Genomic DNA, 15,480 nt, shown 5'->3' on the forward strand with positions numbered 1-15,480 from the left:
AAATCTCGGAGTTTTGTTTGTGTTTATTTGTTAGCCTTGGATGGGGAGGGGGAGGAGAGTGTGTATGCTTTTTTAAAAAACCCTTTTCACACCGGGGAGAATAATTGAGGAGCTGTGAGGGATGCCAGGCGGGCAGGCAGGCAGGCGGCAACTGGACTCATTACGCCGGCGAGACGGCAGGCCCGAGCCGTAATAAGGCCACAGGGTGAAGGGGAGATAATGGCGTCCAGATCACGAGGCCGGCGACAGACGGAGAAGCCCGCCGCTAATAAGGCCAAGAGATGACACAGAGATTGTGACGACAAAGAGAAATGAAATCAAATGGTATGAATGGGGTTTTTTTGGGGGTCAGGTGTGAAAGAAAAGGTGGGATAGAGAAAGATGACTAGCGACTACAGTAAAGGGCAGATTCATACAACAATATGGAACAAGAGCAACTGACCCAAACTGAGAGTGACTGGACCCATAAAAGCAACATACTGTTTTAGAGCTTATGAGTCAGAGAGGAACATGTGGACGAATATCCAAATGCACACACATACAGAATTACATCTTCTCTCCCCCCTCCCTGAGTGTGTGGCAGGCATAGGCATCTAGGAAACAATATGGTGAACCTGGTGAATCAACATTCAGTACATTCTTGCATTCTGAAACTGATTCTGTTTATGTCAAGCTGTGCAGATCCAGGAAAATAGCTGTTTAAGTGGCTGCAGAAGGTGAGTTTGATGCATTGGACCGTTTGTTACAGGTTTACACGTCTCTGTGAGCCTCCTGAAAGTCAACGCGGTGCCATTTGTCTCTATGTGTAAGTGCTGTGCTGGGGCGTACAGCACCTCAGCGGGCAGGCAAATGTATCTTCGGAGCGACAGCACAGCGAAATTTCCCTCTCAAGGTTAGGTGCTTAGGCAGGAAAATATGAGGGTGAGGGAGGGTGGGAGGGGTTGGAAATAAACAACCCCCATCCCATCCCACTACACCCCAAGCAGGCATCTTCAATCAGACTTAAGATGGCCCACAGAAAGCGCTAATCCATTTGGAGCACAACCGTGTGTCTAACTGGAGCCAGGTCCCCAGCCCGTGTTCTTTTTTTTTCCCTTGCTCAAATTGATTAGAGACATAAATAGGAAGAGGTGGGGGGGGGCTGGAAGGGGATTAAGACAGAAAGACCCTCTATCGAGGTCATCCTATGCTAATGTCTGTCCTTCCGCAGGAAACAAGAATTATATATATATAAAAAATAAACAGGAGAGTAGCGGTGAAAATCAAGTCCCAATATCTTCTAAAGCAATTACTGCTCTCGCCTTCCCACTCCTCCTACTTTCCCAATATCTGGGGCAGAAAATGTGAACACACACACACACACACACACGCGCACACACACACACACACGCAAACAAACAAAGTAGGGAAATGAAAACGGAATACTAAAAAGAAGATGTTCTGATTTCCAAACACGGCTCCTCTTTTATTTTCACCTCCGAGAGAGAAAATAACTAATTAAGAGTTGCTGTGTGTGTGTGTGTGTGTGTGTGTGTGTGTGTGTGTGTAGGTCGCCATGGTAGGAAAGACGACTTCAAAAGGTGTCCGCTAGTTTCCCTCCTCAGCGGTGTCCTCGTCTCCCGACGCAGAGGACTCACAGTTGTAGGTATTCAGGAGCAGTGCTCAAGAAGAAGAAGCGATGACACATGCAGCCTCCAGACGCAAGTTAAAAATGGCTGACAAACTGATTTCACCCAGCGTGTGACACTTCTGTGTCTGCAAAAATATGTAACCCCAGGCTTTCGCACTGCCTAGTGTACCTATGCTGGAGCAAAACAGAACTACGCTGGGCAACAGTGCTCCGGGACATGAAAGATTTAGTTTTCATGCTACCAGACAGCTTGTAATTTCACAAATGTTCTGCGCTTTCTCCCATTGAAGAAATTAACAAGTGAACACCATGGTAGATTGCATTGTTTCACATCTATGTGGTCCCTTAGTATTAAAATACTTAGAGAGGAGGAAATAACGATTAATAATGAATCATGAGCTGAATGGGTAGGATCTCTCTGTTTTTTGGTCTTTTTTTTTTTTTTTTTTCTCCTTTTCCCTTGTATGTGATGTCTGTTGATTTTTATTTTTATTTTTATTATTATTATTATTACATGTCTATAATGTCTGTCATTTCATGTCTGTTTTGGCGTTCTTGTCTTGTCTATTATATTTTTTCCCTTCATGTCCTTTGTGTGTGTATATCTGTATGAAAAACGACAAAATTGTAAATAAGTAAATAACCAGTGTTGCTGGTAAAAGGACAAAGCCTGCATGAAGATTATTACCACTGAATTGACGTATCTGCTTGAAACACTATATAAAATGTGGACAATGTGAGAATATGTTTTTTTGAAAAGCTATTTATTTTTGGACAGCATAACATTGTCTTCAGTCAGGTCCTTTCCTGCCAAGAGGCATGGGAGTGTCACATCAAAGTAGCCACCTAAGAGCACACACCTGCAGACACCTGGCTTTGACCATGCTCAGCTAAGTAGCGTTGCTCAACCTCTGCAGACCCTTTCTAAACCTACCAGCGTGTGTGGGTCTGTGGCTGGAGTTCGTAGCCCTCTGGGTCTCATTTCTGAAGCTGCACCCCTCTCCCTTCCCTGGGAGGGGAAAAAGGAGGGGGTGAGCTTCAGAAATGTGACCCAAGGGGTGGCGCTGATGGCGGAGTCTGCCCTGCCAGGTGCGCCCTGAGCCTCATCTAAATGTCACTGAGCCGGGCAGCATCAACCTCTGGCGGAGGGAGCTGGCCCTGACGCAGATGAGACACAGCTTCATATTCACATCAGCCACCTGATGCCCTCTCGCCCTCCTGCCCTTGTGTGTGTGTGTGTGTGTGTGTGTGTGTGTGTGTGTGTGTGTGTGTGTGTGTGTGTGTGTGTATATGTGTGTGTGTGTGTGTGTGTGGGTTTGAGGGGGCAACAGGGGTTGGTTTCACCTCACGGCCGTAGCGGAAGAGGTTTACATTTAATCACACTCACATAAATAATAACGACGGCGATAATGGAGCCAAATCTCAGCAGGAAGTGGCTTGTTGTTTTGTTGAAGAATTGGTCTGGGATGTCATGGCGAGGCAGGTGTGGGGTGAAGGGAGAAGCCATAGGTGGACCAATTAAAAGAGCACATGAAGAGAAAACATCCATGCAAACCCAACATGAAATAAACGGACAGAAGTACACACACACACACACAGCAAGTTCATCCCTACATTACTACATGCAAGGCACTGACACATGGACACACATACAGCCCACTCTGCTCATACAATAGCACACACACTGTACACATACAAATATACACTCAGCAAAACCATACCTACCATACTTGCTCTCTTTCTCACACCTATGCAAAGCCATCAAGTACGAACCAGTTAAGAAACTGACAAAAGTGGACCCAGGGATGAGGGAGTTAGTGTGTCGGGGGCAACAATGCAAAATCCTGCTGACCAGACCAGCGTGGGACTGACTTGGTCTTTTTTCGGCACATCTGCTCTGCCCTCACTTTGTGCCATGCTGTTTCTCAGCGAGGCCAAATTGGATGTTCTGACTCGATATTCACTTTGCCCATTCCTTTCTCTCTCTCTCTCCCCTGTCGACACCAAGAGGGTGAATCTGGGATGGGGAGGGGGGATGGGGGTGGGGGGTACAAGTCTAATTTAAAAGCAATTTTCCCCTCTCCGCCTTGTATTCGTGGAGCCCAAAAGTGTCTGGAGGAAGCTATGGAAGCTGTTTCAGCTCTTCCCCAAAAAAGCCCTTCAAATCACCATCCACTAAATTCCTACAATTTGGACTCAATCACACTCCAGCAGATGTTAGCCAAGCGCAGACAGGCAACCACCCCCCACACACACACTCACCACCTTATCCACACACCTCGCCCCACACCTCAAACCTTGACAAACCCCGAATCTCCGAGAGCTCCTCCAAAACCTCCTGGGAGTCCACTCAAGCGAGTTTCATCATCTCCCCTCTAATCCCTCTAGATTTCCTCCAAAAGCCTGGCGATTCCTCCGGCAGGTGAGGCTTAGTTTAAATGGATAAATCACAGATTGGCATTAAATGGAAAAAATGAGAAAATTAAAATGAACCCCCAGCTACCACTGACTACTCAGCTAGTTCAGTCATGATCTTGACTGTATGACAAAAGAAAAAAAGTATTTCCAAGAATCAGCTTTGGGGTGAGCCAAGGTGAATGTTGAAATTGAAAACTGCACTGCAACCACTTCATCCTATAGTGCAGATGAACATCATGCTTAGCCTACAGGACATCCAACTTCTTGGCAGAGTACAGCAGCACACACACATGTGAAGTGTAAGGCATGGAGAGGAGGCTTGCTGAAGCTCTGCTCTCCCGACACGTCAACCTTGGAAGGTAACAGAGGACATCCCTGACAGATGTGAACCCCAGCTCTGCACGGTCTGTGATTAAACGTAGCGGAGAATTTACAACAGGAGAGCTCTGCTGTCAGGGTTTGACGCCCAGATAACCCTCCCTGCTGAAAGGACATGCACGCGACGAGTGAGAATGTGTGACTTTAATGCCAGGTAGAGGTCAGAAAGTGTTAGATTGGTTATTTCTGTCCATCCATCCTTGAGTCGGTTTGCATTTATGTGAAAAAGGCTGCAGTTTTATATGTGTGGGTGCGAACACCTTAACACAATAGCCATACTAGGGTCCTTTCGCTGGAAAGCGTATCTCCAGTATGGTGGAGAAAGAGTAGTGTAGCTGTCGGAGAAGAGACTAGCGTTTGGCACAAAACTGCTACTCACCATTAGTATTCCTTGCACACATGTGCTCGCACACGCCCCCTGCGAGCTGCCACATACGCTTGTTATTTAAGCGGCATCCGCCCAGCCAGCCTTCGGCGCGCCCCCTCCCTCCCTTTCTCTCTTTCCCCTCGATCTACACAGCTCTCATTAATATTTATCCATGCCGAAACAAAGCTGCGGCATCTCCCACCCCCCTTTCATGATTAATGTAAAGGTTCTTTCTTAATAACAGCGGGGCTGAAGCGGCTCGCATACATATTTATGGCAGCTGAGGCTCGCAGGGTCACCGCTGACTCCCGTGGCAGCCAGCATAGACCCGGCTGCCTGTCGTTTCTGTCTCCTAGCCTTCCCTCTCGCTTTCTCTCCATCGCTCTCTTACTTTCTCTCTTTCTGTATCTCTCTCTCTCTCTCTGCTTTCATTCCTCTTGCATCTGCACCCATGGCACATACACTCATCCAGGGAGGGTGGCGGTGGTTGGTGGGGGGTGATGGTGAGGTTGGGGGTGCTTGAAGCCGGAGCAGCAGCTACTCGGTCCTCCCTTGGGCGACAGCCAAGCGTTCAGAGTAGGCTAAGAGCGGTGTGGAGAACCACCACGAAAGACGGTTTCCCTTGACAACGCGCTAACTCAGGCACACTCATGCACACCCTCCCACCCACTCTCTGACACACACACACACACACACACACACACACACACACACACAGGTCTTCCCATGTGGTCCATACTAATAAAGATTCGCTGTCCAGGGGTGACGAGGGGTGTCAAGGCGCAACTGACAACTCTTACATAAACCTCAGGACATTACGTATCTGTATTCTGAGCACAGCCTGGTTTGGTGGCTCAGTGGCATATGAAACATTCCAAGCTACTCAAAGCACGGCCAGGTACGCACACACATAACATGGCCACTGTTTCATACACACCCATTAATTCTTCAGTCTCCAAAGACGTGGAACAAAGCCATGGAAAGGGCTGACATCATATGTGCAATTAAGAATGACTGTCACTGGGGCTTGCAGTCGAGGAACATCTCCACATAAATAAATAACACCATGGCACCCCCAAACAGCATCCAAAAGCACAATCCATTTAGCCTGATCCGCACCACCATCCCTCGAGTGATTGCCTAATAGCTTCCAGATTTGGTGTTGGGTTGGAAGAGAGGGAGAGAGAAAGGAAGGAAGAGAGAGAGAGAGAGAGAGTCGTGGAACAAGAAAAGAGGGAAGGGGGTGGGGAGGTAGCGCCATGCGTTTTGACTCTGAGGCACGCAGGCTGATTTAATAGCTGGAGAGAGGCTCTTTCACCAAGGGACAGACGAAAGGGAAAGCCCAATTTAGCAGCCGAGCCTGTTTGCGCCTGTTTGTTAGAGGGCGACGTTTAACAGGCTGTCGGGGAGAGGGAGGGAGTTGTTAGGCGAGGCAGACGGAAGGCTTGGCGTACACGCACCAGAGAATGAGGACAGTCCAAACCAGGGCCCAACACGACGAAGTGCGCTAACTGGAACTAAATTCACTTCCACTGCCATTTTATTTCAGTTAATCATTCAGCACACAATCTCCAGAGAAGACTAACTGAACCCACCTTGGGTGGATGCACGCTACTGCTGATATATAAAATTATGAACATTCTGATACAGTGCATTCAACTGCATTAAAACCATTTCATTTTCAAGCTTTGGTATAAAAACACATCAATCGAACACCTATCAATATGAGCTAGCAATAATTAGGTTAGCAAATTCACTTGCTTTATGTAGGCTTACATACATCGGACTTCGTGCTTCGGACTTGTAACCGGAGGGTTGCCGGTTCGAAGCCCGACCAGTAGGAACGGCTGAAGTGCCCTTGAGCAAGGCACCTAACCCCTCACTGCTCCCTGAGCGCCGCTGTAGCAGGCAGCTCACCGCGCCGGGATTAGTGCTTCACCTCACTGTGTGTTCACTGTGTGCTGAGTGTGTTTCACTAATTCACGGATTGGGATAAATGCAGAGACCAAATTTCCCTCACAGGATCAAAAGAGTATATATACTTATACATTACAGGGAAGTTATGCATTGTTTTGAAAGCTCAACATTCCATCCTGAAATTACTAGCGTCTGACTGTACTAGGCAAAATAATTGTTCATAACCCCTCTCTTCACACAAAGTTTTGCATTCCACCTGATAAAAAGCACTGCGTTGGTGTATGTTGGCTGAATGGCTAAACACAACGTATGGAAAGCTGCCCACACCATTCAGCAGCATTGAGGTCATTTCAGCGGGCATGCAGGCTGCCGGGGGAGAGCCTAATTGTAGCGCAAAGCGTTTGTCTGGTAGAGTGATGATTCACTCGTCGAGTTTGATGCCCTGTGCCTTAGGGACGAGCTCCATTTTACCACAGTCCTTAAATTCACTCGTTCCCCCCAGCCTGTCAGTCCCTTTTATTCTCTCCTCCTTTTCTTCTCCTCCTCTTCTCGCCTGCTCTCTCTCTATCACTCGCTCATTCCACCTCAAACAAACCCCCTGAACATGTGTTGCATGTAAGAGCTATCGTCTCACAGAGGGGATGCAACAGCACAGAATTAGCATATTTAGGCGAAAGAGAGTACGAGAGGGGTGGCGGTGGTGGTGGTGGTGGTGGTGGTGGAGGGGTGTGTATGTGTGCCGAGGAGACAGAGCCATTACCTAGCAACAGAGCTGTCTGTGATTGGCCAAAGCGAGTGAGCAGGGAAGTGTTTGGGGGAGGCGGTGGTGGTACGATAGAAGTAGAGATTTTCAGGGGGCTGATCGGGCAGCTGAATGAAAGAGTAAGTGAAAGTAGAAGGGGGTGGGGGTGGGGGGAGGAGAAAGGCGGCGGTGATGTGGTGGGTGTGCATGTGTGGTGGGGGTCTATTTCTGCCCGTGTCATCTGGGCTCGTCACATCGGAATGACATTCAGCACGAACTGCACACCCCCCCCCCACCCCCCCTACACCAGCCACAGCCTTGCCATTGACTGCAGAGGCAGCAGACCGGAACGACTCCACAGCAGCAACCCGAACACGAGCAGCTGCAGCAGCCTCCATCCAGGCGCACAGAAACAGAGTAAAGGAGAGAGAGATAGAGATAGAGAGAGAGAGAGAGAGAGAAGCCAACTGGGAGGGAGAGAAACAGAGTGCAACACCGTGGATGACAGAAGGGAGGAGAGCAAGCGAGAAAGCCAGCAAGCATGCACCATAGAGGTACGTATGACAGAGAAAGACGAGAGAGATGGGAGAAGCAGCGAGAGCGAGAGAGGAGATGCATTAGCCTCATTCTGCTTCAGTCGGGCGTGTGTGTGTGTGTGTGTGTGTGTGTGTGGGGGGTATGGGGGTGATGTTACATCACGCCGCCTCGTCTGGTCCAATGAGAGCATGAGCCTTCACACATGAGAATACTGGCGCAGTGAAGAAAAGAAGGGAAAAAAGAGGGGGGTTGGGGAGTGGTGGTGGTGGTGGGGGGGGCTTCACAAGGTTCTCTGCTGGAGGTAAACCGTCCATTCAGGCGTCTCTCATGGGAATGAAGCCCTCAAGGAGCCGCTGCCAAACGACATTTTGGTGGCGAATTCGCCCAATAAAAACGACTCCCCTCGTGGGCCGCTCTGAAATCAAGAATAATGAGGCCTTGGAAAGTGTGGAAATAAAATAAATAAACAAGCCAGAAAGCAGCCAGCTTTGCCAGTTAAGTCCTATTTGTAGCATTGGTCTATCTTTCTACCAGATGCGCCAAAAATACTGCAGTGTTGTTATTCCTACATGACAGATACTAGTCATTCATTGATATTTCTTCTTTATCAACTGACCATTTTTACTTGCCAGTGGCATAAAATGACCCTTTCTATCTGTATAGAGAAACTGCTTCATGTTTTATAGTTAATCTGCATCAGCTAATGTGTGTGATACATAAACTAGTGCTCCATGGTTGCACAGACATATCACCCTAGCATGTGCTTCATATTGGTAGTGGTAAGAAGATTCCCCAATAATAAGGTAAAGGTGATCACTATGTGTACTCGGGTCAAGCTGTAACTCTGGGCCTGCCGGAGGACAGAGTTGCCAAGGTCACTCAAAATGTCTGCAGTGCAGTGTAATAGTGTCTTGCCAAGTTTCAGCCAGTGGGATTGGGACTCTTACACAGGGGACTCTGGAACTGTGTTCAGGTGTGCACAGGTGAATAGCTGCCGCCACTCGTTTGTATACTCTCTTTGAACAATAGCCGAGGGGATAGTACGCTTTTGCTGCAGCTACCTGGGGCACATACTGTATGGGCAAACACACACACACACAAACACCTCGACAGGTCCAAAGATCTCTTCCACTGCAGTCCCATGCTAACACAGGTACTGTGCATACATGCATATACCTAGATCTTCCCTCTGCTCAGAAATGTGGGTCATACTCTCACACTGATATGCATATGTGTGTACTCACACACACACACACTTGGGGACTATTCTGACACAGGTGGAGTCAGAGACAGAGATAGAGAGAGACAGACAGAGAGAGAGAGAGAGGGAAAGGGAGAAAGAGAGAGAGCGGCCGTGCTGCTGTGGTCCCCAGTGGTGGGGCCAGACACATGTCCTGTATGATTAAGCGCGACGCGTAGCTCGAGACAACACCGACGCAGGCCAGTGGCTGAACTCTGACCTCCTCAGGGAGCCGAGAGAGGGACTCCTCCCTCATAAATATTTCAGACAGAGACGGGAAGTGTGTGTGTGTGTGTGTGTGTGTGTGTGCTGGGTGGGAACGCGGAGATGTTTTAAAAATGAGCCGGTGTTAAGGCATGCTTGCGTGCACTTGCTGGCATGAGTGTGGACAGGGAGAAGCTGAGGTAGAGCTATGGGGAGATGGCTAAGCGCTGAGAGATCCATTAATCATGAGAAGGGTGTGTGTGTGTGTGTGTGTGTGTGTGAGTGAGAGAGAGAGAGAATGCATGTGTGTACGAGAATGTGTGTGTCTATGTGTTTGGAGGGAGGGGTGTGGCAGGGAACTGGCGGGGAGTAGGTACGTCATACGTCTCATGTTGCTGACCGTTACCGTGTGTGTGTGCGTGGGCGTGTGTGTGCGTGTGTGTGTGTGTGTGTCCACAAATGAAAGCAGGCTTTCCTGCGAGTGCCTTTCTCTGAATTCATCTTCTAAGATTTGGGAGTGGCATCATCATATTTGGCATCACGTGAAGGAAAGAAAGCCCTGAGAGGATTCGGCCGAGAGCCATGGCTTTTCAGAAGACGGCGTCTGCGAGAGGAATCGATCGTGTTCTGGTAATTACAGAGATTAAAGCCGGCAGAGAGATGGGTAGTGCCGAGGGGGCCGCTCCAATCTGTCCATTTTTTCCAACAAACGCCGTCAGAGCCCAAGAAAACACCTCTTCTCAAAAACACAAAAGAGAGATCACTCATCCGCCCTTTGCAGATACAGAGTATATAACACAGTATGCCCATAGACACCACAACAAACCCTTGCAAGGACAGCCAAGTAATCCAAATCCAAAGTACCATTCCAAATCATCATCATCGACTAGAGATCAGTGAATAAATATATGAAAGAAGGAATTCTTCCAATCAAACAAAAGGGTACTCTGGCTTATGTAGAACTGCGATACATGTGAGGCTGACAGAAGAGCTTGATTGAGCGAATGAAGGTATTGACAGACTAAACCGCAACATCAGCTGGATCCTAAGGCCTTAAGAGCAAACACAAACACAAACACACACACACAAACACACACACACACACACACACACACACACACACACACACACAAACGTAGAGACACTAAAAGGTAACATCTCCATGGCAGATAATAAAAGCAACCGAATGTGCAGATTTGTTGCACTGTTGTTACTTGGCCACTAGGAGTCCTCCTGGCAGTATCTGACGGAGCAGGACGTCGAGTTGAGTGCACAGAAATCCTCCCCAGTGCCCACAACACGGTGGAAATGCTTGGCCATTACCACAGCATGTATAAGTGCCAGGAGGTGAAACATCACAAAGAATGACAAAGGCCTGTCCTTTGCAAGCTGTTCAAAAAGAAATCCATGCATCGACAAATAAGCCTTTAGTGTCACTAGCTTTTCTAGAAAACAAGAATACACTTAGTAATAATGACTACGTTGGAATGACAACGTCTTCTTAAAAAAAGAAACTTGATTCCGGGAAATCATTGAAGCAGACATTAAGAGAAAGAGTTTGGCAAAAACATTGCAGAGCTTCTCAATTATCTGGCCCATATTTCAGCACAGCACAGAGGTTTTCTTTTTCAGCTGTCTGTGAAACTCAAACAGAAACCGTGCATGGAATTCGAGCTGTTGCTAAGCGTTGGTGAGGTCTGCGGCTTCAGCCCGGCATGCTGCAGTGGACCGGAGCCCCTGAGAACCCCCCCCCCCCCCACCCACACACACACACACACACACACACACACACACACACACACACACACACACACACAGGGACAGGGTCAGACGGGTAATACAGAGCCACTTGGACAGCCACCACCTCTGGAACCTCAGAGAAACAAATGGAGGGATGCTTTTCTTTGCTTTTGGATTGTTTGGTGGAGTGAACTCCCCAAAACACTCACGTGCTTTTTACAACAGCATGTTTTCAGTCAGACTGCCGAAACTGCCAAACCGTACTGACGAATTGCCAAATATTGGTCATATTATTATTATTATTATTGTTAACAATCTTAAATAGCGAAGAAAAATAGTGCATTACGTCATGAATGTAATACATATTACACACAATTCCATACATAACTGAACAGTTTCAATACAAATACATACATTTGTATGTGAAACACATGGCATGGTCCTGAATGGCTCTCGTCTGGCATGTGATGGACTGGTGTGAGGTTGGGAGCAGAGGATGAGTAGTCAGGCAACTGCCACCAAGGGATCAGAGAGACAGGGGAAGGACATCCACACACACACACGCCCTTTGGAGTGTCAATGGAGGGGAACAGAAGAGGGGGCACCTGACATCCAATCAGCACCACCCCTCAGTTCCGTTGCCATAGCAACAGGCATCTCTCACTCACTTTTTTTTTTTTACCCTCCTCACTCTCCCCTTAGAGAGGTTCAAGCTCGCGTGCAACAGTTCACAGCACAGACTGCAATCTCTGAGAAAGGGAGTGAGAAGAAAGAAAGAAAGAAAGAAAGAAAGAAAGAAAGAAAAGAAAGAAAGAAAAAAAAGAGATAAAAGAAGGTAGAGGAAAAGTTTTTTAAAAAAAGCCTACGGAATCCAGAGCAGAGGGGGAAGAAGGGGAGACGAGATGAAAGGGTTCTCAATGGGAGGAAAGGCAGAACAAAAAAGAAAGACAAAACATTAACAAAATAGAAAGGAAAGAAGGAAGGAAGGAAAGGATGGGAGATAGCAGAAAGAGAGAGAGAGGCCACCTTGTGCCTCGCTTGGCAATCAAAGCACGGATGCCCTCGAGTCCCCCGGCCTGAAAACTGAATTACGCCCCGCCGGTGGCAATCATGGAATGCTCTCCCTCCCTCCCTCCCTCTCTCTCGTTCTTTCTTTTTTCCTTCCTCCCTCTCTCCGTATGGCCCATCCGTCTCTGGCAAGCGCTCTATTTAAAGCCGCAGCCTCCTGCCTGGCCGCTACAGCAGGACTCCGCGATGACATCTGACTGCCTACTGCATCACCAGACACCCGGTTACCGGTGTAGCCCGCTCACTGCCACGCTCGCCGCCGCAGACTCATCAATCACACGCAAACGTGACGGCCAAAATGTTCGACCCCCCGGTTTCAATATTCGCAACCGATTCAGATTTGTGTGTAGTAGGAGCAAAAGAGATCGGGAGGAGAGAAGGCTACTATTGTAAATGTAAAGTTCAATTATGAGGCAAATTGAAACTAGCCTGGGCTTCAAAAGGAGCGTGGAAGCGCACAGCTTTCATGCTGAGAGCATCAGTTTGCATTCTCTTGGCTACGTACGGCTTCCTGGAAAGCTGCCTTGCGGGCGCAGTGTGCGTGGGCTTGCATGACAAAGAGACCGCCTGCTAAAATATTCCAAAGATGGCGGCAGCGGCAGAGAGGAGCGAGAGAAGGAAGGGAGGATGTGTAAGACCTTGGAATCACCTGGAGATCAGGGCTCAGAATGCAGCTCACGCATCGGGGGTGCATATGTGGTGTGCAGCACAGCGAACGTGAGGGGGAGTGAGTTAGTGAGAGAGTGTGTGTGTGTGTGTGTGTGTGTGTGTGTGTCGCGCGCACTGGGGCTTGTCAATCACAGCGGCTCTGCGGAGCCTGGCGGGTGAGCCACCACCTCGCCTCATTAAGGGAAAGGCCACGCGCTTCCAACGGCTTCAAAGGCCGGTTTGGGAACGCCGAAAATAGCACAATTATCCCAGGTCCCGGCAAAAAAAGATGTTAGATCAAAATGCTCTTGATAAAGGTACGCCAGAGAGAGGGAGTGAGAAAGTGAGAGAGAGGGGGAGACAGAGAAAGAAAGAAAGAACGAAAGAAAGAAAGCGAGAAAGAGAGAGAGCAATTTACCCTCCATTTACTTATCGTGCTCTGTGTCAGTGTCCACAGAGGGCACATTATCTACTTTTCTTTTGGTAAAGTAAATAAATGCCACACGCACAAACATACTGTCTGGCGAAATAATGTGGTTTGTAAATAGAGAAACTGAAACATCATTACTCAATATAAGAGATTGTTGACACCTACGTCACATTGCGTATCCCTCCACACACCATTCAAAGTGATAATCTAAAACAGCTGCCAAAAACAGAGTATATGTAAGTGGCCTTTTCCCTCCACCTGACAAGACCTTTCTAGTCCACTGCACTAGGGCATTTCAGTAACAGGCGTCGTTGGACAGCTGCGGGAGTGCTTTGGTACGGAGTGTGGGAGTGCTGGGAGTCTGGCGCTCCGACCTTCTCTCTACAGCCTGGCTTCCCCGCTCGGAGGGGGCTGGCAGTCTCGTAAAAGCCTGCAGCAGAGGACAGGAGAGGGGTGCGTCATCGGTCTGTCTGACGCACACCCACCGCCCTGTTTACACGCCAAAGCCACTTTCCTGTGAGCCGGGGGACTGAAACGGACCAGCTCGTTCTCTCACTCTCCCCCCCATATCTCTCTCTCTCTCTCTCTCTCTCTCTCTCAGAGACAGGATGCTTTGACTGGCCTCTCTCAGGGCACGCCGATACTTCACTTTTTTTTTTGTAATGGAAATACCATTCCACTTTTTCTTTTCCTTTCTTTTCAGGAAGAAGGGAGGGAGGGGTCAGGGTCAGTTCCTCTGACAAAAAAAAAAAAAAAAAAGAGGGGGCTGCAGGATGCCTGAAGCCCAAAAGATCCAATCTGAATTCTTTGTGTCGGTGAATGTATTCTTTCACACTAAATTCTCGCAGACTGGCATGATGCCAATCAGCTCAGCACAGGGTGCTTTATCAAATTCTTTATGGTTCGCAGAGTTTAAGTAATTGTGATGCATGTGGTGAAATCTGGATCACAGATTGGTTATTCTTTTCCAAAACATTGGTTATTTTCCCCCAAAATATTCAGAAAATAACAACTCCAGTGTGTATGTGTCTTGAAAAATTTGTTTTTGCAGGGGATCTTTGCAAACTGAGCACCTGATACTCCCTTACTTGTATTTCCTATTTCACATAAACACATACACACACCCTTTTACTGAAAGTTGAAGTCTGGCATATCTGTTGACAGCAAAGGTGCTCCTCACACGTCTTAATGAACCACCGCTGCCCGATCCATTCTCCCAACAGATGGCCCTGAATGGCAAGTCGTTCACAGTCTTGCCAGGTGATAAGTGCAGATGGGTGAGAACGACCATGCCAAAGAGACACACACACACACACACACACACACGTTGTTTCCAACCAGATAGAACCAGATAGATACAGAAAAATTGTGGAAAGAGGCAAAAAAAAATTACAGGGCTCAAGGAGTCAATAGTCTGCAAAATGATAGACTTGTGCTGTTGTGTGGTTATGATGAGGAATTGATTATACCTGAAAGGGTAAGTATGTGTTATGTGATAAAGAATGATCCACAGCAGCCTCCTCAGATTAGCTGATCCGCAGAAAATTAATTTAACAATGGTCCAGGAGACCATGATCGATCGCTTCCTGTGAGTCATCGCACCCCTCCCACCCCCTTGCCAAACAAGAAGAGAAAGATCAGGTCAGCAACATGGCTCTGGGGGTGGGTGGGTGGTGGCGGTGGGGGTTGATGGTCCTCAGACGTTTCCAGTTTTCACAGGAAAACATCCATTCACTCGTCGTCTGCAAACAGCAAGAGAGAGAGGACCTAACTGGACATCTCAAATGTCACAGACACTAGAGGCCTTAGATATGCTAATGGATCAAAAAGCATTTGCTTCAAGGACAGAGAGAGGGGAGGGGGAGAGCGAGTGAAAGCGTAGCACTGCCACAGACATGGCTGTTATTCTGATGTGCATCAGCTGTTAGGTAATGGGCCAGACAGATTATGACGACCACCTTTCAGTGGCTGTTATTACAGCAATTCCCCAGACACACAGCAGCGCGGTATGACTCAAGCTATTTCCCCCCTTTTAGAGGGATACGGGACGGATTAGCCCATTGTGTGAGTGTGCGTGTGTGTGTGTGTGTGTGTGAGTGTGCGTGTGTGTGCTGTGTGGGGGGTGGGGGGCTGTTCATAGTTGGCTGGCGTTTTTTGCCTC

The 15,480-nt window shown here is 48.1% G+C and overlaps 1 protein-coding gene across 3 annotated transcripts in view; it reads right to left on the reverse strand.

Annotated features, from left to right (window-relative positions):
* The window catches only part of LOC125284726 (protein TALPID3-like), a 65,785-nt gene that overhangs the window by 25,738 nt on the left and 24,567 nt on the right, over window positions 1–15,480 (reverse strand). The window lies entirely within an intron of this gene.

Source organism: Alosa alosa, chromosome 19 (assembly GCF_017589495.1).
Source record: "Alosa alosa isolate M-15738 ecotype Scorff River chromosome 19, AALO_Geno_1.1, whole genome shotgun sequence".
NCBI classification, from domain to species: Eukaryota; Metazoa; Chordata; class Actinopteri; order Clupeiformes; family Clupeidae; genus Alosa; species Alosa alosa.